Here is a 15,903-nt window from a genome sequence, read left to right on the forward strand (position 1 = left end):
CTTTTGGAAGAGTGTGGCAGAGAATACCGAATGAAGGGTGTAGAAAGAAGGCACTTAACATACAGCCAGGAAGTTTGCAGACCTCACAATAGGGAGTCAAACCTCTTTAGCTATTCGATGGTTAGACTCAGTTCTTAAAGTACATTTTAAAAAATTGCCTATGCAAAGGCTGGGACTTCATGGACTCTAGAACTAAGAGCCCAGAGGAAGAAACCAATGCCAGAGCATATACTGGAAAGAAACAGCATGAGTCAAGGGAGAGACAGACAGCAGAATCTGGAGGAGAGATGCAGACTGCACCAAAACAGAAACGGTTCTCCTGATTACAAAATCCAAATAAGGGGAAACTGGGAGCTGATTTTAGAATCCATTGGACAGTAGGCAGAGTTGTAGACAACATTAGGAATGCTTTCATTCTTTGGTTGTTGTTACTTGTTTATTTTGCTCTTTAGACTCCACATGTAAGTGAGATCGTATGATATTTGTCTTTCTCAGTCTGACTTATTTCACTCAGCATAATACTTTCCAGGTCCATCCATGTTGTCACAAATGGTAAGATTTCATTCTTTTTTATGGCCGAGTAATATTCCCTTGTATATATGTACCACCTCTTCTTGATCCAATTGTCTATTGATGAGCACTTAGGTTGCTTCCATATCTTGGCTATTGTAAATAGCGTTGCAGTGAACATAGGACTGCATATATCTTTTCAAAATAGTATTCTGGATTTCTGTGGATAAATACCCAGAACTGGAATTGCTGGGTACTTCTATTTTTAGTACTTTGAGGACCCTCCAAAATGTTTTCATATTGGTGACTGCACCAATTCGCAATCCCACCAACAGTGCATGAGGGTTCCCTTTTCTCCACATTCTCACCAACACCTGTTTATTGATTTATTGATGATAGCCATTCTGATAGAAGTGACATGATATCTCATGGTGGATTTCATGTGCATTTCCCTGATGACTAGTGACATTGAGCGTCTTTCCATATGTCGATTGGCCATCTGCATGTCCTCTTTGGGGAAATGTCTATTCAGGTCCTCTGCCCATTTTTTAATTGAACTGGTAGATTTTTTTTAGTGTTAAGAAAGGTTTTCATTCCTGATAGCACGTTTGTTGTTCATTTAATTTCTTTCTTGTTTCCGTGAAGTCCTGAGTTACGGGAACCACTCTGGCTAGTTTTACATAGAGAATCTGAATTGGGTGGATGTTGCCAGATAACTACAACTAGCAGTGATCAATCACGTAAGTACATAGGTCAGTAATGGCAGCTACTCTTAGGTAAGTTCCAAGGGCTATCACACATGCTCTCTCTACACATGCGACAGTGATATTGCCCTTTCAGTTGAGAAGCCAAGACACAGGAAGTTTCACCACCTTGACCAAATCCATAAAGCCTGCCAAGGGTATCTGGGACTTCACTGACTTGGGTACTAAGAGCTCAGAGGAAGCAACTAGTCCTCCAGTGCTGGGAAACAACCCGTTTCAGAGTCAGAGGGGCCAGGCCTCTTGGTCTCGGCTGCCGCTCTGTAGTCCACACCTACATTTTTGAGACATCAAGATTAAATGCAATTCTCCACAACTTATAAGTACCGAAGCTAATAGAAGATTCATAAAGATGATCCAATGGTTGGAAAATGTCTCTTATGTCTCTTGTAAAGTTGAACTGTGATTAGTCTAAAGAGGAGATAAATTACAAACTTGGAAAAACCTAAGTGAATTTTAGAACGGGTCAGATTTCAAAGGGAATTCATAATTTATGCTGCCAAACTCGATGAGGTACACAGGGATGTAATGATTTTTGCACAACAAATTAGTAACAGAGCAGGGATCAGAGCTCAGTTCTCCAACATCCTCACCCAATGCTCACACCAAACACAAGGCAGACAGAGGATGCTACACCAACAAATAAAGGGGACTGTGAACTGTGAAGAAGAAATTTTCATCAGAGAGAAAGACAGAATCTTGGTGTTGTTGTTGTTGTTGTTTTCAGAGAGTCCAGATTTTTAAGGACAATACATTTTGTTGTCAAGGGAGGACATGGGGATATATTCCCTGGGTAAATAAATAAATGAGATTTTTTTAGCTGTAGTCTTAGGCAGAGGACCAGAATAGACCCCCAAACTGGTCCATTTTATTTCCTGAAGCAAAAGCTGTGACTCCAACATTTCAAGCCTAGAGGACAACTTTAATACTATTCCCAAGTTCAAAGGTTTTACTTTCTTATTTGCTGCTTCTAAAGCCCCAAGCCTTTGAGCTATGGTTTTGTAAGAAGAAGACTCAGGCCTCTGGAGAGTGTGAAAGCAGATTGCATTTCCACTCAGATGACAGCCTCATGTGAAAGCATATTCAGGGCTAACTCAATTTTCTCTTAAACCCACTACAGTCAGGCTTTCATTCTCTCGCCTGTATCAAAGCAGCTTTTGTCAAGGTCGCCAGTGACCTCCATGCTGCTGAATCCAACGGTCAGTTTTCCGTCCTTACTGACTGTCAGCACCCTGCAGCACACACGGCTGCTCACCCTCCTCCCTGAAGCCCCTTCTTTACTTCACTTCCAGGATGCCACTTTCCTTGGTTTTCCTTCTCCTCATCTCCTCAAGTTGTAAACATCAGCGTTGCCCAGGTATCATCTTTGAACACTTTTCCTCTTTACCTTGACACATTCCTTAGGTGATGTCAGCCAGTTTTATGGCTTATACATCACCTGTCATCTATTGGGTGACATCTTCCAAATTTGTTCAACTCATCTACCTTCAAAATGCAGTCTATCCACTTTCCACCACCTCTGACCCTACCGATATCATCTCTTACCCGGATTACGGCAATCATTACCTGATTGCGCTCCCGGTGTTCACCCTTGCCCCCCTGTTATTGATATTTCCCCCAGCAGCCAGAGTCATCTTTTCAAAACATAAGACAGGAAGAAATTGCTCCTTTATTCCTCTGCCCATCCACCTCCCATGTAAACACGAAAGTCTCCATGAAACCTCTCCTCTCCTATTTAGCACTCTGTTTCTAGCTCAACCCACTGAGGACACAGTGCTATGCCATCTTGCTCACACATGCCAAGCACACGGCCCTCCAGGCTTTCACACGGCCCATTTCCTCTGCCTGCAAGTCTCTTTCTCCCAAATACATGCATACTTGCTCCTTCACTTCCTTCAGGTTTCTGATCAAAAGTCATCTTGCTAATAGGGCCTTGACAGCTGTCTGTTATACGTCAGTTACCCTCCCTCCTCTACTCTCACAACGTCCCTTATCGCTATAGCAGGTATCACGATTGTACAAACCATCAATTTACTCTTCTGTTTTATGGAGTTTCATAATAACTGAAATTTTGCTTATTGTTTTCACTGCTCTCCTTCTACCACCTCAAATGGTTTGTGGCACATAGTAGCTACTCAATAAATAGTTACACAATGACAAAAAACAAATTAACAAATTCTGTGCAAGATCTACAGTCAAATTCAAAGAGCAGTACACAGAAAGCTACCAGGGAGAAAGGAGGCCTCCTTCACCCCCACACTTGGCTGCTCTAGAATCAAAGATGTCTCGCTTCCTCCATCAACACAATAGGATCCCTGAAGGATTCAATTCCTTATAAAAATATTAAAAATAAATCATATCGTATGCAATAAAGCATAGTGGTTAACGGTTGAGATGCTAGATCCAGGCTGTGTGTATTCAAATAACTACTCTATTTCTTACTTACTATGTGTCCTGGGAGAAGTAACATAATTTCTCTGTGTCTCAGATTCCTCCACTGCAAAATGGTGATAATGTTAGTTCCTATTTCATGAAGTTGCTATGAATATTAAAGATGACATATTACATTTAAGATACTTGGAAAAGGACCTGGTACATATCAAGTAATTAAGTGTTAGCTCATGTTAGTACATTAAGAACCTGTGCAAGTAACACTCTTTTTTGTTCCCCAAAAAGCTTTGTATAGGAGGATCTACATATATAGCACATATTCACATACACATATGTGTGTGTGGGGTGTATATATACGTTTGTTATATATTTGTGTATATATATGTGTGTGTATATATATATATACACATACATACATGTATATATAGTTAGACAGATAAATGTGTATGTGTGTGTATATGCATATGTTTACTTAAATTCCATATTGGCTTTCTTTGTTCCTGTGTCCAGTCTCTTGTGTCCCACATAAACTCATAAACAGGGCTCAGCACTTCTCTTTCTTGCTAAACATAATCCATTCACCAAATATAAATGAACAATATAGATTTTATTTAACATTTCATAAGGGTCTTGGAAGAGAGGGCTTATATCACATATCCCACCAAAATCATTTTAGAAGATCTTTTTATCCAGAAAAGGAGGGCCATGGGTGAGTGCCTAGAGCCTGGATTATAATTCTCTTCTCTGTGATTTTTTTTTTTTTTTTTTGTCAAAGTGAAGAATCACTCAACATGGATAAGAATAGAGATGAAAGAAATATAAGCTCCTAAAGGTTCTTGTTTTGGGGTGTTTTAGAAAGGCCTTTCCCTTGGTGTTGGGGTGTCTTAGGAAGGCCTTTCACGGGGTGAAATCCTAACTAGCCTCGATGTGCTGCCTAAGTGGCACATCATGGCCTCTCGCTTCCTCAGTCCCAGCAAAGCTGACCCTTTGCGCCTCCTTGACAACTCTGCATCCTTGTACACGTGTTCACCTGTCACCATAGCCACAACATGTATTATAGTCACTGATCTCCAATTACGAGTTCCACTCCCTCACAGACAATCAGCTTCATAAGGGAAGTATCGTATGATGTCCAGTATACTCTCAGTGCTCCACAAATTTGGTTCAATACAAAAACAAGTGGAAACTGTAAGCAGGTTCAAATTTCAACTCTGATCTAAATCCCTCCTTAACATAGACAAGTCTTGGTATACTAATCTGTACAGTAGACATGGTAATCCCCTCACTGACCTCACAGGCTTGTCCAGGTAATTAAATGAGATAATAGATACAGAAAGGCTTTGTCAAGGCAAATTGTTATACAATTTTCAAGCGTTATTGTTAAGGAATGTCATACTCCATTTAATTTTGGATAAACCAAAAATTAATCCAGGAACTGTTTTTTAAATGCCATCTAACATATGTTGAGTAATACAATAATTTAAATAGAAAAAGAGCTGAATGCATTCATTCGGAAATGCAAGGAACTTTTTAACCTGAGAGAAGGAATTCCTATTGGCATTTGTAGTACGTAGTGTAGAAGGAGGCATACATAAAATTCATGACGGGAAAGGCTAGGATCTAATAGGATGGATAAAATGAAGTAGGATAGGAAAAGTAAGCTGTGAGAGGACAGGAGGGAAGGAGAGGGCCGTAAGGACACTGGGGAGACACAGGGACAGCAAAGCAGGTGGGGAACGCTTATTGTCTAATACACACTGAGGAGATTACAAATCCCCTCCCCAGAATTCTATTTGCTCTGCATTGTTGTCCGCATTTAGTATTGTCGGATTTAAAACAATTTTTAGCCATTCCAGTAGGTATTCTCACTGTGGTTTTAATTCACAATTCCCTGATAATGCTGGGCATATGAATTGTGTCCCCAGAAAAGACATGTTGAAGTCCTAACTCCTAGTACCTGTGAATATGACCACATTTGGTAACAGGGTCTGTGCAGATGTAATCAAGATTAGGTCCAACTGGATCATGGTGGGCCAGGAATCGAATGGCGGATGTCCTTGTATACAGGAACACACAGAGAGGAGAACTCTGTGTGAACACAGAGGCAGAGCCTGAAGTGATATATCTACAAACCTCGGAAAAACAAAGACCGCCAGCAACTACCAGAAGCTAGAAGAGAGGCAGGGAATAGATCCTCCCCTGGAGCCCTCAGAAGTAAAGCCCCACTGACAGCTGGATTTCAAACTTCTAGCCCATTGAACTATGAGAGAATAAATTTCTGGTGTGTAAAGTCGCCCAGTTTATGGTACCCAGTAATTGTATGGAAATACAGTTAGTAGCCCAGAGAACTAACACGGCATCTTTTCATGTACTGAACTGGTCAACTACACATCTTCTTTGAAGCAAATGTTCAAATCTGCCTATTTTAAAACTGCATTGTTTATTTTCTTGTTACTAAGTTATACATCCACACATATCCACACCAGTCATTTGTCTGATATGTACTTTATGGATAGTTTTTCCCAATCTGGTGGATTGTTTTTTTATTTTCTTGACTGTGTCTTTCAAGAGCAAATACTTTAAGTTTAGGTGAAAAAATATCCATCTACTTTTCCTCTTATGTCTCATCTTTTGATGTTATAAAAAATGCTTATCTACTCCAAGGTTATGAATATTTGCTTATATATCTTCTTTTAGAAGTTTCATAGTTTCAGCCTCTCTATTTGTGTCTATTATCCATTTCAAGTGAATTTAATGTATGGTATAAGGATTTAGTACTTTTCTCTCCACATGAGTGAGTATTCAGTTATTCTGCCACTATTTGGCAAAAAGACGGTATTTTACCCCATTGAATGCTTTTTGCAACATTGTTGAAAATCAGTTGAACATGTATGGGTGGGTCTATTTCTGGAATCTCTGTTTTGTTCCACTGAATGATATGCTATATCAATTCTATTCTGTGTTGATTACTGTAGTTTACAAATCTTGAAATAAAGTATTATAAGTCCTCCAACATTGTTCATCTTTTCCAAGTTGTTCTGGCTATTCTAGGGTTTTTGCATTTTCACATAAATTTTAAAATAGGCTCATCAATAAATTTTTGGGGGGTGGAGGTAAGAAGCCTGTTGTGATTTTCATTGAAAAAAAGTGGATCAGTGGTACAAGATAAACTTGAGAGACAGGTACGAAGGCACCAATTCACATGTCCCTTGCAGGCCAAAGTTAAGGGTATTTTAAGTGCCATGGAAACCCATCATGGAGATTTTATTGTTTGTTTTGTTTTGTTTTGTTTTGTAAGCAGAGGAGTATGATAAAATATGAGTTCTGGTTTTTCAAATCATTCCATCTCCTTTATGAAAACTCTTAAGAGTATTACAATTGTAAAGGCCTGTTGATAAAATTTAAATTGAATTTGACTAATATTTATTTAGTAGATACTATATGTCATGTGTTTGGGGAACAAAAATCAATTATATTTTTCCCTGATTGTCAGAATCTCAAAATCTTGTCGAGAAGTCAGACATATGGCAAGTAACTGTGGCTGTTTATTTACCATCACTGAGCAGAGAATAGGAAAATCTTCAGCAGGTTAAAAATTAATGCAAAGTTTGAAAACTTTCTACCCAGAGACACTTTCCCCATCACACCTTCCCTCTCTAGTGTTCCTCTGGAGACTGTGTACCATTCCTCATCAAGAGGAGAGGCCTTGGACCACCAAACACATTTCCTACTTTTCTCACCTGACAGTTCTGATTTCTCCACCTTGCTTGCTAATGATTAATCCTGAGACAGGGGAACAAGGTTTTAAGTTATAAGAGAAAAAAGTCACACCTACTGTGTTTCCCCAAAAATAAGACAGGGTCTTATGTTAATTTTCAGGGGATGCCTTATTTTTTCATGTTCAACAATCTACATTTATTCAACTACAGTCACGTCATCTTATGGAACATCGTCATAATGTACTAATGAGTCCATCTGGCTGATGATCTTAACTGGGGCTTATTTTCGGGGTAGGGCTTATTTTCAGGGAAACAGTAATTAAATAAATTTTAGGCTTTAGGAATGGGCACAGCGTGATAAGCCTCTGGAGGTCATGGTGGGAGATCACGGCTCCAAACTGAGTATCTTAATACAAGAACCAAAACTGGAGCCATTTAGGCTTCTGAACATCTGGAATTTCCATCTTTAAATATGCGAGCTCTGACAATTAAGTTTGCAAACTTGTTGCAATGATGTTTCTAACCTTTTTTGATATTAGAGGGATTATTCATTATGAATTTGTACCAAGTGGACAACCAGTTAACCAAGTTTACTATTTGGAAGTGCTGGAAAGGCTGCGTGCAAAAGTTAGACGACGTGAACTTTTCGCAGACAATTCAGGGCTCTTGCATCACAACAATGCACCAGCTCACATGGCACTGTCTGTGAGGGAGGTTTTAGCCAGTAAACAAATAATTGTATTGGAACAACCCTCCCTACTCACCTGATCTGGCCCCCAGTGACTTCTTTCTTTACCCGAAGATAAAGGAAGACATTTGGATGACATTCAGGACATCAAGGGTAATACGACGACAGCTCTGATGGCCATTCCAGAACAAGTGTTCCAAAATTGCTTCGAAGGGTGGACTAGGTGCTGGCATCAGTGCATAGCTTCCCAAAGGGAGCACTTCGAAGGTGACCATAGTGATATTCAACAATGAGGCATGCAGCACTTTTTCTAGGATGAGTTCATGAACTTAATTGACTGACTGTGTGTGTGTGTGTGTGTGTGTGTGTGTGTGTGTGTGTGTAGTGTGAATTGTAGGGCCAGTTATATTCTTCATGCATTTTTAACATGTTGATCTGGTGTGCCATTCTTAACTGTACACAGCATAGGCATTAAATGAAATACAAAGTTATGACAAAGAGAAGGCAAAAATGGAAAAGCAAGAAAAATAATTGAAACAGATTATGAGAGAATTTGACAAACACTCATCAGACTAAAACTGATTACTAAGTAGCACAGTCCTGTCAGAGAGGGGTATTGTCTTAGGAACTCTTCACTGTGTTCGAAACTTGGTCAACAATTGTTATATACAGACTTCTTCACTAATTCACATTCAAATAGATGTGGTTTTCTACCTTGTACTATATTTAATATATGTTCACTGCTTAAAAAAATAGAAAAATTTGAAAAGTGGAAAGTACAACAAGGAAAAAAATCCATATTTTAAAAGGTATAAAAAAATCTGTCCCAAATTTTAAAAAGTAGAAAAAGGGAAAAAAATTACCATATTCTCACTACCAGCCACTTTAAACCTTCTGCATTGTCTCTTTCTAATTTTTTATTCTATGCATGTTTTCTATTTTTGGGATCACACTATATATATAGTTTTGCTTCCTAATTATTTTTCAAATTTCCTTATTATACATCTCATACTACTGGGTTGTTGTTATAGTTGAATCATTTTCTATCATATAGATATAACCGTTCTTTGTGGTTGAGATTAAAGCAAGGTGCTTCATTTAGGCTACTCCCATTTAAACTATAGGAAGAATCCAATATTATAGCCAATGGAATGAGAGTAGATGAGAGAACAACTTTCAGAAAACCCATCTCCACTTCACTGGGGTGTGAAACAAACCTAAAAAGAGGTATGATTTGATGATAGCTCTTTTATGCCTGGCATTCTGCTCAAATATCTACTTACTGGATCTCTTTTAAACCTCAAAAATACCTACAAAGTGAGGACACTGCCACTTTACAGACAGAGAAATTGAGGCTCCTAGAAAATAAGCATTTTACCTAAATCATACTGTTGCGTAAATAGCAGAGATGAGATTTGAACACAGGCCTATATGATTCCCAAGCTTTTTCGCAGATCCTAAGATGGAATAATTATCGAGCTGGGTCTTTGCACTTGGTTGAAAGAATTGAGAAGGAAAAAGTGCAGTCTGTGACTTAGTGCTAATTAAACTGGGCAAACTGTTTATATTTTAAATAACGGATAATTTGGTCCTTTGTCAATAGTAAAACTTATTTGGATCGTAACCTTTCTAGGGCAGATTTATGATTCAAATGTCTTCAGGACACAATTTTCTTTATTATGTCCAGATAGAAAATCTTGGGAAGTTTGTATATACAATAGGTCCAGAACAGAAAGCAACTAACTTTTAATATACTTTCAATATTCTAGGAGATTGAAAAATATTAACTCACTAATTCTACACACTGCACAGCAGTTATAATTAAACCTATTTTACAGATGAGAAAACATTCTGCAACGTTAATTTAATTCATATGTCCCATAATGTAGACTTGTACTACCTTGAACGTTATTAATCTCACTCTTAGTCAAATAGTATTTAGCATAATTATTTGCCTTTTCAGGTAGACTCCTTTTCTTCCAACTAGAAGGCAACAGGTTTGAAGGCAGAGGATGCATCTTAAAACCAGAGAATAAAATCGGATTCATTAAGTTCCAATCAAACTTATTGCACTGGGCCTATATTTTATAGATGAAGAACATGAAAGAGAAGACATGTAACTTGGCCGAAGAGACGCAGCTGTATAAATCTCTGCAGAGCTGGACTTTCAAACCTGTGGCTTAAATCTCGACCCACTGTTTCCTGTTATACTTTGGTGATTCATGGTTTCCCATGTGACCCAGGGTGTGTAGATCCGTGCAAACACACGGCGTACATGCTTGCAGGACCAAACTGGCTAATTTCCCTAGAGATTATGTCCCCACCTTTGCCAAGAGAATGCCAGAACCCAAAGTGCTCAATCAGCATTTATAGCTTCTGACACCACCGCTTTCTCTCTTGCCCAACATTAGTAAGTGAGCAATTAAAAAAAAAAAAACAGTAGGAGAAGAGTTAAAGACAGAAAAGTTATTATCTTGGGTGTTTTTTAACTTTTCTAGGGAAGAAGGTCATGCTTTGGAGCTCTATGCATTAAACAACTAATGTCACACGGCTACTCAACATCAGCAGCTCAAGATTTCTTAGTGACAGTGGTAATTGGGTGTATGTAGCTAGAAGTCATTACAATAAATAGATGGATTTTAGTGCGAAGCTTGCACACCACCATCTGGGATGAGTTTAGAGACAATGTAGGCGCAGGTGAAGTTCTGTGGATGACCAAAGAAAACCATTTTGCGTGAATGGTTGTCAACAACCAGTATTCCATAAGTCAGTCTGTGCATCATCTAGATATTCTAGCGGCCACTTCGACAATTTTTGAATTTCGCGAAAGCTTTTCTGCAAAGGTAGCGTTAATTGTTCACAAGGTATTTTGTTTTTAAATATTCATTTGCTGAATGTCCATCTATATCAGACACTGTATTAATATAGATACTATTAATTGCTAATATTAATAAGGACTTATTATGGGCCAAGCCCTGTGCTCTGTGCTGTCAGTGCTTCATTTTAATTTAATTCTCAACATAGTTCTATGAATACTATTATTATCACTAACTTACAGATGTGGAGATGGAGGCTTACCAAAACTAACTTACCCAAGGTTACACAGCTAGTAAGAAATAATAAAAGGTAATATGTTTTGAGTTATTTCTATGTGCTTGACATTGCTTGACATTATTTATCTAATCCTTTTAACAACACTACGAGGTAGGTATTATTATTATGACCATTTTATAGATGAAGAAACTGAACCCCTGGGGAATGCTATAAGTGCTAGAGGGAGGCTCTTCAAACCCAGGCAGCCTGACTCTCGAATCTGGGCTCTTGAACACTGTTACACTGCAATGCTTCTCCAAAAGGTGACCCTGGTGCTTGGACATAGCTCAGGCCGAGGACAAAATTCCCATCTTAATCACTAGTGCACGGCTGGATTCCGGGAAAACATTATGGAGAAAATACCATTACTGCTTTGTTTTGTTTTTCAATAACTAATCCTCTATGATAGCATTAAAAAAAAATGAAATACTTAGAGATAAATCTAAATAATGTAATTTTGTATGCCACTACCAGAAAAAGAATTGATGAGAAAATTTACAAAAGACCCAAACAAATGGAAAGATAAACTATATTAGTAAATTGGAAAGCTCAACATTATTAACAAATCAATTATCCCCAAATTAATCTCTAGAGTCAATGTGATTTCAATCAAAATTCTAGTGGGCACACTTTAAAAGAAATTGACAGGCTAATTATAAAATTAAATGAAAATGTAAAGAACTAGAATGGCTAACACAATTCTGAAAAAGAACAAAGTTGGGAGACTTAGACTATGTGATTTTAAGACTTCGTATAAAGCTGCAGTAATCAAGACAGGGTGGTATTGCTGTAAGGATAGACAAATACAGCAATGGTACAGAATAGAGAGTCTAAATATAGGCCTGCACATATATAGTCAATTTTTTGACAAGGTGCAATGGTAATTTAATGGAGAAAGGATAATCTTTTCAATAAATAGTGCCAGAACAATTAGATGCCTATAGGCAAAGAAAAAAACAAACAAACAAACACTCAAACCATGTAGAAAACATGAATTACAGGCTTACATTAAAAACTGAAATTGTAAAACTTCTAGAAGAAAACATAGGAGAAAAATCTTTGTAATCTTGGGTTAGGAAAAAATTCTGATATAAGACCCCAAAAGCATAAACCATAAATAAAAAAGTGAAAAACTGAACTTCATCAAAATTAAAACAAAACAGAAACAAATAAACAAACAAAAACCCCATAACTTCAGCTTTTCAAAAAATATGTATATAACTGTGAAGTACAGAAAAGACAAACCACGGACTGGGAGAAAATATTTGTAAAACATGTCTCTGGTAAAGGACCTGTATCCAGAACACATAGACTTCTTACAACTCAATAATAAAACAATTTTAAAAATGGGAAAAGACTGAAATAGACACTTATCAAAGAAGAGATATGAACGGCAAATAAGCACATGAAAAAATGTTCAGCATCATTTATCATTAGGGAAATAAAAATTAAACCATAATTAGGTACCAATAGGCATCTACTAGAATGGCTAAGTTAATGCCAACAACAAAACCCTGATAATAATAACCAAGTGATGGAGAGAACAGAGAGCAGGTGGAATTGTCCTATGTTTCTGGTGGGAAGCAAATGTTACAGTCACTTTGGAAAACAGTTAAGCAGTTTTTTATAAAGCTAAATATATACTTAAATGATGATCCATCCAGCCTGCCCCCTCGGTATTTAACCAAGGAAAATGGAAGTATATGTCCCCACAAATACTTGTACATGAATATTTATAGTAGCTTTGTTCATAAAAGCCCCAAACTAGAAACAACACGTGCTTATCACCTGGGAGATGGATAAAAAAATTGGGAACGTTCCTACACTGGAATACCACTCAGCAATAAAAATTAGTAAAGCACTATGTGTAACAACACGAATACTTTCAAAAGCATTTACCTGGTGAAAGGAACCAGACACATAAGGCTACACACTGCGTGATTCCATTTCTATGACACTACAAAAGGCAAAACTCTAGGGACGAACATCAGATCAGTGGTTGCCAGAGATCAGAGGTGGGAGAGTACTCACTACAAAGGAGGATGAAGGAACTTTTTCAGGTAATAGAAAGAGTCTACATGTTGATTTTGGTGCTAGTTAGATAACTGTACCCATTTATTATAACCATTCAAACTTTACATCTCATATGGGCAAAATGCTTTCTGTATGTAAATTATATGCTAAGAAACCTGACTTAAAACTAAGACAGAAAAAAGAATCATCTGGAGAGCTTGTCGAAACAGATGGTTGGGCTTCACCCCTAGAGTTTCTGATTCTGTCTGAAGTCTGGGGAGTGGGAAGCAGGCAAGACCTTGCATTTCTAACAAATCCCCAGGTGAGGTTGAGGCTGCCAATTGGGGACCCTACTTTGAGAACCACTGTCCTAACTAATATGGAGGGTGGAGAACATGGAACTGGAATAGGCTCTCTCGCTGTGGGCTATTTGCCCCTTGTAACCACATCAGTCTCCAAGGTTGGTCACTTGGGCCTTCTTCAGGCAATGATGCCGCCAGATGTAGTCGCCCGGGGGACTCTGCCTTAGCTCCATGAAGCCCTCTAAGCCTGTGGCCCAGGGGAGTGCCATCACCTCATTGTTATTGCCTAGCGGATCCCTTGCCATGAGAACAGCCCACCAGAGAGCTGGTATCTGGCTCCTTCCGTGATTCCTTCTGCTCTTGTCTCCAATTATGAAGGAAAGGCTCCATATGTCACCCCACCACCATGTCTCTCCCCTCGATTTCCCACTGCTGCTTAAGAGAGCAGCTCGTTGCTTCTGGGGGTGGACTTTGAAATCAGGCAGATCTAGTTTGAATGTTAGCGCTGCCACTTTCTGTGTGTACCTTGGGACAACCTACTTTATCTTCTCTGAGCCTGATTTTCCTAACTGAAAAGAGGATGACAAATTTTACCTCACAGTGTTCACGCAGATGTGTTGTAAGCATGTGTAATCAGATGCTGATTGAGACTCTTCCTTTTGCCTCAGAACTGGCAGGGAGAACCCAAAGCTGAGACAAAAGAATCCATATCTAAAGACTGCCATCAACAAGTGAGGCCAGTCATTCCCCTTAGGGCTTATTATAAAACAGCAACACTGACGTTGCCATCCCCCGTACCCCAGCCATGACCAATTTCTCTGCTCCTTCACTTACAACAAAGAAAGCAAAACAAAAATCCTAGAGAGTCCTGAGAAAGAAGTCACTAGAGGCCTTGGAAGGGTGAAGAGTTTGGTGCAAAAACTTTTCCTTCACCCCTTGAGCCACCACCCACTGAGGCAGACAGAGAACGCGCCCAGAAGCTCCTTCACAGAGACTGTGGTACCTGCCTGCAAGGGAGAAGATGCACATTCACTGTTTAGGTATCTAATTATGCAGCAGACCTGCTGAGCTGCTTCTTGTGCCCACGTTAGAAGAGGAAAAAGAAAATTGGGGAGAAATAGTGGGGAGAAAGAGGGAGGGGCCCTGAATCAGCCATTACTCCCATGATTTAATGTGGTGAGGATGAGTGATTCCCTGTGAGTCCACGTCACAGAAGTTGGATAGGCCCCAGCTGTCGTGACTGTTGACCAAGCGGATTTCTCACCAGGCAAGGGGTCCCAATGGCAAGAAGCTTTGTGCAGCCTGCCAGGGTGCTCAGGGACAGAGGTCAAACAATGTTGAGTCTACTGCATTGGGGCCACTCAAGAACCCCACATATATACCCTAAGATAGGTCCGCATTTGTACATGTACATTACAGGAGGTGCTGTGGACTGCTCCCCATGGAAGCAGCAGCAACCAACCAATAGGGAAGGACTATTATCAAGAACAGGTCAAAAAGCAATGTTTGTCCCTCCAGCTCCCAACATCAGAAGAGATAATATTGGAATGGGAAGGAGAAGTATCTCAGAGCCAGCCCCAAACACCATTCTCCAGCGTTGCCCCTAAGCCATGGTTCGGGCAGCACAGGGGGAGGGACACACAGGAAAATCCAGTATGTGACTGGAGTTGCCCATTGGATGAAACATTTAATGCCAGAAAATGATTGGAAGGTTATAAATTCTCCCAAGATACCATTAACGAATGAGAAAAGGAGAGCTTACGAGTATGTTGCAAGCAGTGAGTGGGGGTGAGTGGGGGGTGGGTGTGGGGGAATCAGCTATATACATCAGTGAGGTAGGATTTCTCAGTAAACTGGTTATATATCTATATAAAGCACCTTGTACACTATGCTACACACACTCACATATGCTCACACACATATGTTCGTGTGTGTATTTGTAGTACGTAGATATGCTACTAGGAAAATAACAATATTAATGACAATAGCAATTGAAGTATGACATTTTTATACTATATAGTCATGATCAGCATTCATTTGCACTTGCAAAGTCTTGTGAGAAAGAGATTAATTAGGCAATATTACCCTCAAGTAGCTTATAGCCTATTAGAGATGTTCAAACCTATAGAAAACACACAGAGAAATATGATACAAAGTGTCTAGTACAAAAGAAAGGTCTCTCTTTTTTTGTACTAAATTTCCTGGGAATTGTGGAATGCCACTATGCCACAGGCCCTGCGATGGAACGTGCCCTATACTGTTTCCCACAGCAGCCCTTTCAGATGTGTAGGTATTACAATCTGTTTACATGTACCTTCCACTCCTCTTGCTACTCCTCCTTCTATTTTAACTAGCTATCATTGCTTGAGTTCCTACCGGCTACCAGGTTTGATGCCTCTTTATGCAAATGTGTAAGGATATGACTA

The sequence above is a fragment of the Rhinolophus ferrumequinum genome, chromosome 9 (genome assembly GCF_004115265.2).
Source record: "Rhinolophus ferrumequinum isolate MPI-CBG mRhiFer1 chromosome 9, mRhiFer1_v1.p, whole genome shotgun sequence".
Taxonomy (NCBI): domain Eukaryota; kingdom Metazoa; phylum Chordata; class Mammalia; order Chiroptera; family Rhinolophidae; genus Rhinolophus; species Rhinolophus ferrumequinum.